This window comes from Centroberyx affinis, unplaced genomic scaffold (genome assembly GCF_046629955.1).
Source record: "Centroberyx affinis isolate AG114_WGS23_722 - 3 ecotype Tasmania unplaced genomic scaffold, CSIRO-AGI_Caff_v1 ptg001165l_1, whole genome shotgun sequence".
Classification (NCBI taxonomy): Eukaryota; Metazoa; Chordata; class Actinopteri; order Beryciformes; family Berycidae; genus Centroberyx; species Centroberyx affinis.
In genome coordinates, this window is record NW_027279696.1 from 99,113 (window position 1) to 111,785 (window position 12,673).

Here is a 12,673-nt window from a genome sequence, read left to right on the forward strand (position 1 = left end):
ACTACATGTTTTGAATTAATCAACATGTTTCATCTTCTAATAAAAAAATATTGTTTCCCCTCAATATTAATGAGAGGAAGCTTTACTACATTTTTAAAATAGCAAAACTCAATCCTGTTGTGCTACATTCTGCTACAAGTTAAATTCCATAAACAAAAATAGAGCATGTATAATGGACCTTCTAATGAGCTCATGTAGGTTTATTTGATGTGTGAGTGTGATATTTATGAAGTCAAACCCATAATGTAGCATTGTCTCAACTGATTTCCATGCTCTCTTTACTCACACCATGATTTTAAATCCTTGTTTATATTTTCAAGTGGACCATTGGTTTGGCAATCTTTTTTCCAATTTAAACAGAATTGTCTTAGTATCTGCGGACATTGTAAGGATAATCATATTTTTTAAAATTAAAAATCCCTATTGAATAAGACATTCACAGCTGTCAAGCACAGCTTTTACTTTGTAAGATCTAAGTGGATGTCAAAAGGCACAACAGCCCTTGCTTCTACTGACGCCTGGTTCACACAGGACGCCTAGCGGCCATGTAACGGCCCCAAGGCAGAGGCCTCATCCTTTCAGTGTCCGTATGGATCAGGTCGTTCACACTGGCAGCACCGCGGTGCGGAGCTCCGCTCGCGGCTCACGGCTCGTGATCTGGAGTGCCAGTTTCAGCGTCTGGTCTTTTTCTCTGCAAGCCGTGGCACGTATTTCACAGGAAAACACCATAGAAATACACTAAAGATGGTCATATCTCCATTATATCACCACAGACGCACAAATATATTAAATGATCAATTTACCAGGGTCTTCACTGTTGTTGATTAATCCATCTGCACTGATGCAAGTTTTAAATGCAACACATTGTATGATGATGATCTATCTGGTTTGGAATTATCACTTGTCTTTTGAAAATTGTGTCTGTTATTGAATTGCCGCAAAAGTAAACAAGGATACATGTTTAGGTTTGTTTATTTATAGGCTACTTATTTTATTTAGGCCTAGGCTATGTCACTATTTAAAGAGAGAGAGAGAGAGAGAGAGGGAGAGAGAGAGAGAGAGATCTAGGTCCCCTAGGCTTTCCTAATTCTTGCCTTATCACAAGTCACGAGTCAAGTTTGTGAAGAAAGGGAGAAATTAAGACGATGGAAGATATAAAGTTCATCCATGATGTGGAAAAGTACAGTGAGCTGTCAGCATTGTTTCTACAAGGACAGCAGTGAACAGAGGAGCACAATGTAAGAAGCCTACAGCTGTTTCCACGGGTTTTTCTCCTCTTGTAGAGCAGGAGAGCTGCTAGCCTGGTAAGACCATCCTGATCACGTGACCTCACATTCTGTTTCAGTCCACGCATCAGTCTGGACTTCTAGCCGCCCACATCGATTTCCTGAAATTACAATGTAACAGGGCCAATCAAGGACTATATCGTAGTTGATGACCTGAAATACAGGCCGCCGCTGGCAAAACAGTAATGGCGTCTCCCGAAGCAGCGAGCGGTAACGTTAACGTTAGTAGAGTAAACACAGCCATAAGTGCAGTTATTGCAGAAATAGACTCAATAACAACAATTAAACAAGAACAAGAGTATGCTGTTATAACTGTAACAGCAGGAACCTACAGACAGCAACATTCACCCGCTAACGTTATCTCCTCTAGCTTCAGGCTGAGTGAATGTAGCTCGGAAAGTGATTGGAATCTCAGCAGTTTCCCTCACCGATATCGTTTAGACCCAGGACAGCTCAAGAAATCTCAAATGTGTATTCTAACGTCCTGGAACCCCCTCTTTTACATGCTCACAACGTAGCTACTCAAACCTGCTTCCAACTGGTACAGATTGGTGTGTCTTTGCTTTTGCTTCTAACCGGCTATGGTGCTAGCTCTGCTAGCTTTGTCTCTACCAGCAGGCTACTACATCGACTAGCTGTTACATAACTAGCACAACTGCTTACCTATTACAATGTACTGTTTACATTATTAAAAATGGAGCACGGTCAATCAAAATAAAAGCGCAAACCAATGCTACTGTGCTGATGTACAAACGTGCTACCGGGCTACTTGCTAACACGAAGCCGTTCCAAACACTTGCGCCCGTTTATGCAGTTTCCACTTATTACTTCCAACATATATAAGTCACACCACAAGATAAAATAGCTAGATAATATAGCAGAATAACATAACTAGTTACCTGTCCAGAAGAAATTCAGCAAGCTGGGCATCCGTCTTCAACATTTTCTTGCTATCGTTGAAATTGTAGCTTAGCAGGTCGGCTTTTAAGGAATGCCTGGGAACGCGCATGAGGGGCAGCAACATCCACCCCGGAAGAGCTCTCCTGATTGGTTGAGGCTTACCGTGAGCTGTGAGATTTTGGCCAATGGCTGTGATTTTGGCGATTTGGAAAACAGAGGCTGGGACAGACACAGAGGCCTGATTTTCTCTCAGAGTGCTTGAATTATAGATAGAGGGAGGTATATGACATAATGATATGACATTTTGGCCAAATAACAGTAAAATAAAGTTGCCTACCCTAGCTTTAACAGTTTGCATGTGGGCCACGTCATAGTGTACTACCTCTAGTAAATGACTTACAGAGTCAAGGGTCTTATTGATAATAGTGCTGTGGCTGTTAAGGACAACTGTGGTGTCTTGGAGTGTTCTACCAATCGTCTGGAGCTTTGAAGTCTGCTCAGTTATCTGTTGGCGAATCTCAGGCAGTTCTGCATGCAAATCTGTGATCTGTTGTTTAACAGTGGAAAGACGGACTGCATTCACTGTGGATGTCCCGATGGAAAACAAGGAGCCAATGGCAGAGGCAGCTGTCAACAGTCCACCCAGGAAACGTTTCGATCGCGGCAAGCCATGCAATTCAGCTTGTGTAACCATGAACTTCTCAAGCTGGTGTAACATGTGTGTGGTGTCAACTTCAGCATGGCTGAGTTGATCTCTGGCCCAATTCTGACTAGCCCAACTTGTGTCACGGCCAATGTTAATGTGTTTCTTGTACACTTCTTTTGGGTTCAGTCGGACATAAACTCTGAAGGCAGCGGTTAGTTAGTCACAGCACGGGTTATTTCACAGGCGCGAAGTTAGCCAAGCTGGAAGTTTCTCACACGTACCAAGGCAGGTGTGCTCTAGCGCACACCCTGAATTGACCCAATGGTCAGATGTGGTTGTTGGGAGTGTGTATGTTTCTTTACTTTCACTAAATTAATTGCGGGCACCCTGGACAGTCCCCAGGTGACTCAGCCACTAATAGTTACACTACTAGTTACGCAACGGCAGGGGTTGTTGAGGGGAGTGCACACTGCGGTGCAGTGAAAGGAATTCTATAGGTTGTTCTAATCTACAGCGGGCAATGTCCCTACGCGTCCCTTGGGGTTTTTGTGCAGCTTGATTTGGTTCCTGTGAACGCATTTAAAGGTGGGGTCCTGTTGTCCCCTGCTGACCTTGATTCGGTAGGCCACTGGGGAGAGTTTCTCCGTGATCTCGTATGGGCCTGCCCAATGGGGCAAAAATATCTTGGAGATCCCCACTGGGTGGCTGAAGATGTAACACCAGACCTTGTCCCCCACTTGGAGCTCATCGTGGGAAGCTTTATGGTTGTAGTAAGCTTTCCTGCCTTCAACACTTTGTTGCAAGTTCTTTTGTGCAAAGGCAAAGGTGGATTTCAGGTGCGCTTTCAAGTCTGAGACATATTGGTGGGTGGTGTATGCAGTAGTGACATTGGTGTCTCCTGGCTGATACAGCAGATGCAAAGGTGTCATCCGTCTTCCCGTCATCATTTCAAAGGGGGAAACCCCCGTCGCTGCATGGGGTGTGGCCCTGATGGCCATCAGCACCAACGGCAGCTTGACATCCCAGTCACGTTGGTTTGCTGACACATATTTCTTTAACATGCTGACAACTGTTCGATTGGCACGCTCCACCTGGCCTGAGGCTCATGGGTGGTAAGCAATGTGAACCTGGGGTTTTACACCCAAAGTTCGGTCATGACTGCTGCGGTAAAGTGGCTTCCTCTGTCTGAGTCCACACGAGTGGGCAACCCATACCTGGAGAACACGTGGTTTATCAGCAGTTGGGCAGTGGTGTGTGCCGTGTCGTTAGGGGCAGGAAGACACTCTACCCATTTGGTGAAGGCACATGTCACAGTGAGAAAGTACTTATTTTGTCTTGTCGAAGTGGGAACAGGGCCGACCCAGTCGATTTGCAGGTCGGACCAAGGAAAAGTGACACCTCTACGTTGTAAAGGGGCTCTGTGATTGGCGTTGGCAGGTTGGAATTGGCAACAAACCAGGCAGCCTTTGACATAGTCAGCCACATCTTGCTGCATGTGTGACCAGTAGGCTACTTGGCGCAGTGAGTCGCAAGTTGCTTTGACGCCTCTGTGGGCGCCACAGGGCATGTCATGCGCATGGACGAGCATCAACCCCCAATGGCTCCGAGGAACAACGAGCTGAGGCGAAGTTAGCTGCTGGGAGACATGTACAAGAAGACCTTTCTCAAGCCTCAAGTTCTGTTTTGCAGTATACAGATGCTTGAGGTCAAGAACATTGCGCTTGTCTCCATCAGAGATGGCATGGTTATCAGGGTAGGTCAGGTGTCATAGCATGGATAGCTGGGTCTCGAGCTTGCATGGAGACAAGATCCCAGTCAATGAATGGTGGCGCGAGTGAAACTGCCACAAAGTCATTTTTGTAGGAGGTTGGATTAGTGTGGGCCTGGGCAGCGGCCTTGGCTGCCTGGCCACGAGTCACGGCGAGGACCACGGGAGGAGGCTCATTAGGGAGCCATTCCTCAGAGAACGTCCAGGAGGTGCCGGCGACGGCTCCCTCCTTGGCAAGGATGTCGGTGCGGTCGTTGAACTTCTTGTCAGGACCGGGCAGACGTGAATGCCCTTTGACCTTCTTCCAGTAAACTTGCATGTCATGCACGTTCACAAGGTAGTCGCATGCCATTATGAGTTCCTTGTGTTTGACGGGCTTTTTAGCTGAGGTGACGAAGCCATTGCGTTTCCAGGTTGGCAGGTGGCACATGAAACTCAGCCTAGCGTAGTTGGAGTCGGTACAAATGACCAACTGCTTGAGGCCGTGTTTCACAGCGGTTTGCAGAACAATGAGAATACCAGCAATTTCGGCATACTGTGAGGATTTTGGCCCACGTTGAAAACACTGGGGTGTGCAGGGCTGATCCTCAATCCATACCAAGCTCACACCGGCCTGGAGTTCATGTTTGTGGTGGAAAGAGCAGCCATCAACTTAGGCTGTGATCATGTTTTGGCAGGTATTGTCTTCGTGGTAGTGGTGCCGAGAGGGCTCAAGTGGAGGGTCGAGCTGTGGAGGTGCTGGAGCAGCATCCCCCCGAATGCACTCAGTGCAGGCAGCCTTGACCCAAGGCGGCTTTGCTGTTTTGAGCATACTTGACATGCACGTTATGACTTTGCAAAGCCAACAACCAATTCGCAATGCGATAGCTTGTCACGTTGCTATGCTTAATTCTCTGGCTGTTGAGGAAAGTGATGGGTTGATGACAAGTCTCCATGATGACCTTTTGACCTCGGATTACACAAGTGAATTGTTTAACTGCCCAAACGGTCGCAAGGAGGGCTTTTTCACAGTCAGAATACTTACACTCGTTCAAGAGGAACATTTTACTAGCGTAGCCAATTACCCTTTTGTCGTCGTCATATTTTTGATAGAGACCAGCACTGAGGCAGTGCTCAGAGAATCCAACTTCGAGGTGGAATTCTCTATCCGTGTTCGGATAGATCAGACAAGGTGCAGAACAGAGTTTGTCTTTCAAGGTCTGGAAGGCATGGTCTTGTGCTTCGTCCCAGACAAAAGGTGTGTCCTTGTGCAGGAGCAAGGTCAGTGGTCTGGCGATGTCGGCATAGTTCTCAATGAACTGCCTTGAATAGTTGACAATGCCAAGGAAGCTCCGAAGCTCAATCAGCTTGGAGGGTGTCTTGAGCTCACAGACGCCTTGTATGCGACTGGCCTGTGGCTCAATGCCATCTGGGCCGATGAGGACGCCCACATAGTCAATTTTCCGGTGGCACCATTGGCCCTTTTCCATGCTGACCTTAGTGCCAGCTGTGGTTAATTGGCCTAAGACGTGATCCAACTTGGCCAAGTGGTCAAGAAAGGTGTGGCTCCTCATCAAGATGTCATCGACGTAGATAATCGTGCCACGGGCGGCAGCATCTGGACAAGCCTTATGCAAGAAGATGTTGAACTCAGCGGGTGCATTATTGTACCCGAAGGGACACCGGGTGAAGGTGTATTGTTTGTTTGCAAAAGTGAATGCCAGCTTGTGCTGGTCCTCCTCTTCAACGCTCAGGTTCCAGTAGCCGGACGTCAAGTCCAGCATGCTGTGAAATTGTGCATCCCTGACTTTCGGGAGTTCTTGTGTCATGGGCCACCTGGACAAAGGAACCTGTTTGTTTAGTTCGCGATAGTCAATGGTAGGTCTCCACTTGCCGTTAGGTTTCAAAACTGGCCACAGGCATGCACTGTACGTGTTGTTGCATGGTCTGATGATACCTTGTTCCAGCAAGGTGTCAAGAATTTCCTGCACTGGCTTATAGGCGGCAAGCGGGATCTTATATTGGCGCACAAAGGCTGGACGGGAGCCTGGGCGTGTGGGAATTTTCACCGTGCGGATAGTGGCGAGGCCACAGTCAAAGGAGTCCTTAGCGAAAGAGTTCCCATATTTGTAGAAGAGTCTGCGTAGCTGTTCACGCTGTTCGTCAGTTTCGAGCGCATCAGCTTCAGCTAGCTTTTGCTGTACCTGTGTCTCAAAACCTGGGAAAGGTTCCACCATGCCATCCGGTGGCTTGGTGGAGACCAAGTGGACATTCTCAGTGTCCAAGGACTGGATTGACTTTTGGTGTTCTTTAATAAAACATCTCACTTAAAAAAACACCTGACAACCAGCCATAGTATCATAAAACCCTGCGCACTCAACCAACACTCTCACTCCCCAAAAACCGACCCAGCCACTCACTCACACACACACACACACACACCTGCACACATCCCACCCCACCCACAAGAAAAACCCCAGACTACACTGACATCCTGCCATACCATAATACACATGACATAGTGTACCTCCCCACACGTTACAGCACAACGAACATGATGCAAAAAAAACAAAAATACCTAGCCATACAGCAACACACGCTACATGAACAGCATACCATCCCAAACAGACCAAACAGCCCCTGTAGAAACCTGTTACAGTCAGAACGATACAGACGGCCCCCGCTCCCCAACAGTACACACCGCCCCCTCCAGACACCACACACTCTGAAAACCAGGAATGTCATTAACCAGAGAGTAATAAGCGTATTCTGCCCTAAGGCACACAGAGACCATCCCCCTGAACATTAAGAGTGGGTCAGTGGGCCCGCTCCCCTGCACCTTGTTTCTCCTGGTCAGCCACATGGCCAGCTTGGCCTGGCCAAACTGAAAGTTAAGCAACACACATTTAGCCCTCTTCCTAAAGGAATACATTGGTCTCAAAATAAACAGCCCCACAGAGAAAACCTCCCCAAACCTCCTACAGAGAATACACATTCAGAACAGGTACAACACGGTGACATTTTACAAACACATGCTGAACAGTCTCAGATGAACCACAAAAAGGACAGCCCCCCCCCCACACTTGAGTCCACCTTGGCCAGAAAGCTGTTTATTGTGAGGGCCCCATGCAGGATCCTCCACTGTAGGTCCCCTGACCTCTTAGGAAGGGGGAGCTTATAAAGCACCCTCCACCTGAAGCCTGCCATACTCTGCTCACCTACCACCTCCTGCCACTGATGCTCCTTAACCTCCTGAAGAGCCCTGATGTTCCTGACCTTCACTATAGCAGCGTAAAGGACCTTCCCCTTTAACTCCCCAAAACTCCCCAGGCTCGGAGTGGCAAATGAGAGAAGCTTCCCCTTCTCCTCCTCCCTGCCCCCCGTCTCAGCTGACACTGTTAGAGAGGGAAAACTGGAAGGCTCCTCTCCCTGAGGTTTGCTGAGCACCTCCAGTGCTCAGGTAGTGACCCCAGGACCTCAGCTCTCAGTCTCTCCAGAAGCCTTACTGATGATAGCCCAGTTTGTTGGGCCAGTTCCTCAGGGGTTTTCCAGCCCCCTCCTCCTGGCTGTCTCAGGTGGCCTAGAGTGGCGATGCCTCCCTCCATGATGCGGCCTCTTACCGTGTCAGAAAACACTGACTCCACTGGGATGAGAGGATTGTGGAAGATCAGCTCCTCCCACACCCATGGCCCTGGTTCCACACCCCCCACACATGTAGACCGAAGCAGACACCAGGCTTTCAGCATAGCTGCATAATAAGGAGGAATCCCCGCGATCCTCAGGCCCTCCAAATTCATCAGGAACAGCTGGCAGTCCAGCCCCAAACCACCAGCCCTCCTCAGCAGAGCCCGTGCCAGATCCCCCCCAACTGCTATCCGCACCATAGAGGAATCTCTGGGCAGCCTGGAGTCTGAATGCAGCCACCCTGCTCTCTAGGTCCATAAGCCCCTGCCCTCCTTCATGCAACGGCAGGTAGAGCACTTCAGCCTTCAGCCAGTGGTGCCCCGACCAAAGGAAGTCCACCAGCTTCCTTTGAATGTCCTTCAGGAGCCCAGTGGGCGGGTTACAGACGGCCAGCCGGTGCCATAAAGAAGATGCAGCCAGATTATTAATTACAAGCGTCCTCCCCCTATACGACACTTGAGACAGGAGCCACTTCCATTTAGCCAGTCTGGAGATGACAGACTGAGTCATGCCCTCCCAGTTCTTCTTCCTCCAGCCCTCCGAGCCCAGGTACACCCCAAGAACCTTAAGGCCTCCTCTACCCCACTGTAGCCCTCCTGGCAGCTGAGGAACTAACTCCTCTCTCCATGCTCCACATAAAACTGCCTCACTTTTCCCCCAGTTTACCCTAGCTGAGGCTGCTCCCTCAAAAGTGTGTAGGCTATCCTCCAAGGCCTGTATATCCTGCCTGTCCTTCACCAGCACTGTGATGTCGTCTGCATAGGCAGAGACACACACCGCTGAGCCGAGTCCCAGCTCCCCAAACCTCACTCCCTGCACTCTCCTGCGTACTAGGGCTAGGAGAGGCTCAATGGCCAACATGTATAACTGGCCTGACAGTGGACAGCCCTGCCTAATGCCCGGCCCAACTTGCACAGGTCTACTTAGCCCCCCACCTACCTTCACTAAGCATGAGGCCCCAGCATACAACAGCTTAATTCCGGCAATAAAAGACTCCCCACAACCAAAAGCAGCCAGTGTACTGAACAGGTACCGATGGTCCACCCTGTCAAAAGCTTTCTCCTGATCAAGGGCTATGAGTCCAAAATTTGTGTCTGAAAGTTCGGCCCAGTCCATTACATCACGGAGTAAAAACAAGTTGTCCATTATTGAGCGCCCTGGAATGCAATAAGTCTGATCCCTGTGCACAACTGCCTCAAGGTACATCCTGAGTCTGTTGGCCAGATCACTCAGATCGCCTTTTTTCGGCAACAGCGTCAGTACAGCCCGGCGACAGCTGAGCGGCAGCTCCCCTACCGCCAAGCATTCACAGAGCACATCATACCAGTCCTGCCCAATTAGCCTCCAGAACCTTTTGTAGAAGTCCACTGGTAGGCCGTCAACCCCCGGGGCGCGACCAAGGGCCATCTGGGAGACGGCCTTGCTCAGCTCAACGAAGGTAATGGGTAAATCCAGCTCAGTCCTTTGAGTGCGTGACAGTTTGGGTAGATCCCCCAGTAAAATCTGGATTGAGGGACCAGGAGGTTCCTGGTCATCATCTGAAGGGGGAACTTCAGTCATGGTGTGAACAATCATATGTTGGGAGTCAGTTAAGTCGACCCTACACACAAGATTTTGACTGACTGGAAGCTGAGTGACAAGAGCAATGGCTTTTGCTGGACTTGGAAACACAACATTGCCATGCCGATGGTCAGGTTGCAGTTCGGCAGGGATGTCCCCAATCACAGGAACGGTCAACTCGAAGTCATAGAAGTCTGCACTTATAAAGTGGCCTAGAACTTCATTCCTGGGGATCACGACAGCCGTTGTGGTGAGGTTCTGCACCAACAGGTAGGTGGAGCGGGATTGGAGTTCAAGAAGTGGTGTACCTTCAAGAGACAGACCCAAATCAAAGAATTTGGGTGAAGGTTGGAAGTATGCCAGCGTGCCATTAAGCCTTTGGTCCTTCTGCATGTTTAGACGAATTGTGACTTCCGCGGTATGCGCTGGCACGGTGACAGCATGCTCGGCGATGGCTTGACACGCCTCAGGTATTGTTTGTCCTGAACGCATGTGCTTTGGGTCAAAGGTGCAGGCATTTGGAGCCACATTGGCCAAGGACCAAACGGACCAACATGTCACAGCCGATGCACACAGAGGATGGCAGATCAGGCACTACCAGCACGTAGTGAACAAAGTGCTTCTTTCCCCAACGCACAGGAATGGCGGCAATGCCCTTGGCAGTAGCCGTTGTTTGGGGAACTGTTCCCAAAGGAAATCTGACAGATTTCTCCACTAATGGGAAGCAAGCAAGTTGGGAGAAGAGTTCAAGGCTGATGGCCGTTTACCACAAGGGGGCGGTATCCTTCGGAATGTGACGGATCCAAAGAGCACAGAAATGTGTCTCGGTTGTGGATGAGCTCAGCAGGTGGCCATGGCTCTGGAGCCTGACTGGTTCCATCTGAAGCTGATTCAAGAGTGGTGTTGTCAAGGGCGGCAGTCTGAGTTGGAAGGCTCATGCACAGAGAATTGCATTGGACTTCCCGTATCCGTTTATCGGAAATGGGCAATGGTTCTATGACCTGAGCGTAGATTTTGAGGTTCTTGATGTCAATTAAGGCTTCGAACCGTTCTAAGAGGTCCAACCCCAGAAGCAATGGAAACGCATCTATTTTTGACACATAGACTGGGTGGACAAGATGCAGTGGTCCGATTTTGAATTCAGCAAGTATCACACGGTCAAGGGGAGTCTTGTTTTGTGTGAAGCCACTCACACTAACTTCACAGTGGTTCAGTCTGAGATATCTGTTATTCAAGCGACAGGATCTCTGCAGTTGTTCGTACAAGGCACTAGACATGACTGTCAAGTCAGCTGCTGTGTCCACAAGAGCCTCACAGACTAAAGAGTTTTCAAGCATGGTTGTGAGGTACAGCTTTCGTCCTGTCCCTTTCCTGGTGAGGTCACATAAGAACTGACGGAAGGGAGGGCTTCCATTCAGTGTTAGGATCTCTGCATTGACAGGCGCCATGTCTGACTCTAGTTGAACCATAAGGACTGTAGCATCGGCCTCTGATTCGGCAGGAATGACCAGGTCCCTGGTTACCATCTCAGCATGTGAATTGGGACCTGTGGATGGAGGTGTCAGAGATGTGACTCGTTCATCATCTATTCCCAAGTACAACTCATTGTCTGAATCTCCAGGATCTGGGCTGTCATTGTTGCCAATACCAGGGACCATTGTCTGAGTTACCAAAATGCTCTGGTTAGTTCCAGTTGTGATGGGCAAGCGGGTCTGGGATTGCTTGCGTGCACCCCTTGTTGGATCAGGCGCCTTTCTCTGCCCACAGCTGTCACTGATGTAGGGAGATGCGACGTCCTGATCCGCCGCCAGTCATGCTTGCTTGTTATCCTTTTCCTTGCGCTTTCGGAGCATAGTTAAGTGTTAATAAGTGCATAATAAAGGATTTATTAACCTTAATAAGGCCTTGTTCTCGCTTTAGATCTGGTAGCTGCAAAAAGCGTAGTTAACTGTTAATAAGTGCATAGTTAACTGCTAATAAATGCATAATAAAGTATGTACTAATCTTAATAAAGCGACATAAAAAGCTTAGTAAAGGCTTAACAATGACATAATAGGTAAGTTAGTTAAACTGTTGTAATGATTTTATAAACAATTATATGAAACTCATAGGGCTTTTATTAGCGTTCTTAAGTGTCTATAAATTGTTAACAAGTTTCTTATAAGTGCTTATAAATGTCTTATAATCTAACAATAAATGTGTTTATGATGCTATTATTAACACATATATAGTCTTATTAACACATAATAGTGTTAATAAGCACCTTATAAGGACTTATAAGGGCCTTATTACCTAATAATTAACGCTTATTACAAGGACCTTAATATAAAGCGGTACCGTTTATTATTATTAGGGGTGCAACGGATCACAAAACTCACGGTTCGGATTGTATCACGGTTTTGAGTCACTTTTCAGATCAGCAAAAAAAAGGGTTAGGGTTAAATGCACTTTAAAAGTAGATAGTTAGCGGCACACTTTGCTCTCCCAGAATGCAAATCCATCCAAATCCACAAATTTAACCAGGAATAACCTGAAACAGCGAGATTCTTCATTGTATAATTGGCAAAAGCATGATGGGTAGGATGGACAGTAATAGTAGCTTGCTTACTTTGGTCATGGTTCTGAGTGCAATATAGTGATATATGGCCTTAATGTGTGTGACTTGTGTCGCCATGCTGCTGGGCAAGTAATGAATCTCTTTCTCGATGAAAGGATGTCAATGACAGTAGTGGGCTAGAAAAGGGTTTACACCATAATTAAACCATGTGTTAACTAATGAGGTACATTTAATCAGGGACCACACAGCCAAACAGAAAACCAACCTTACTATAGAGAGCAAAAGTAGTGGCC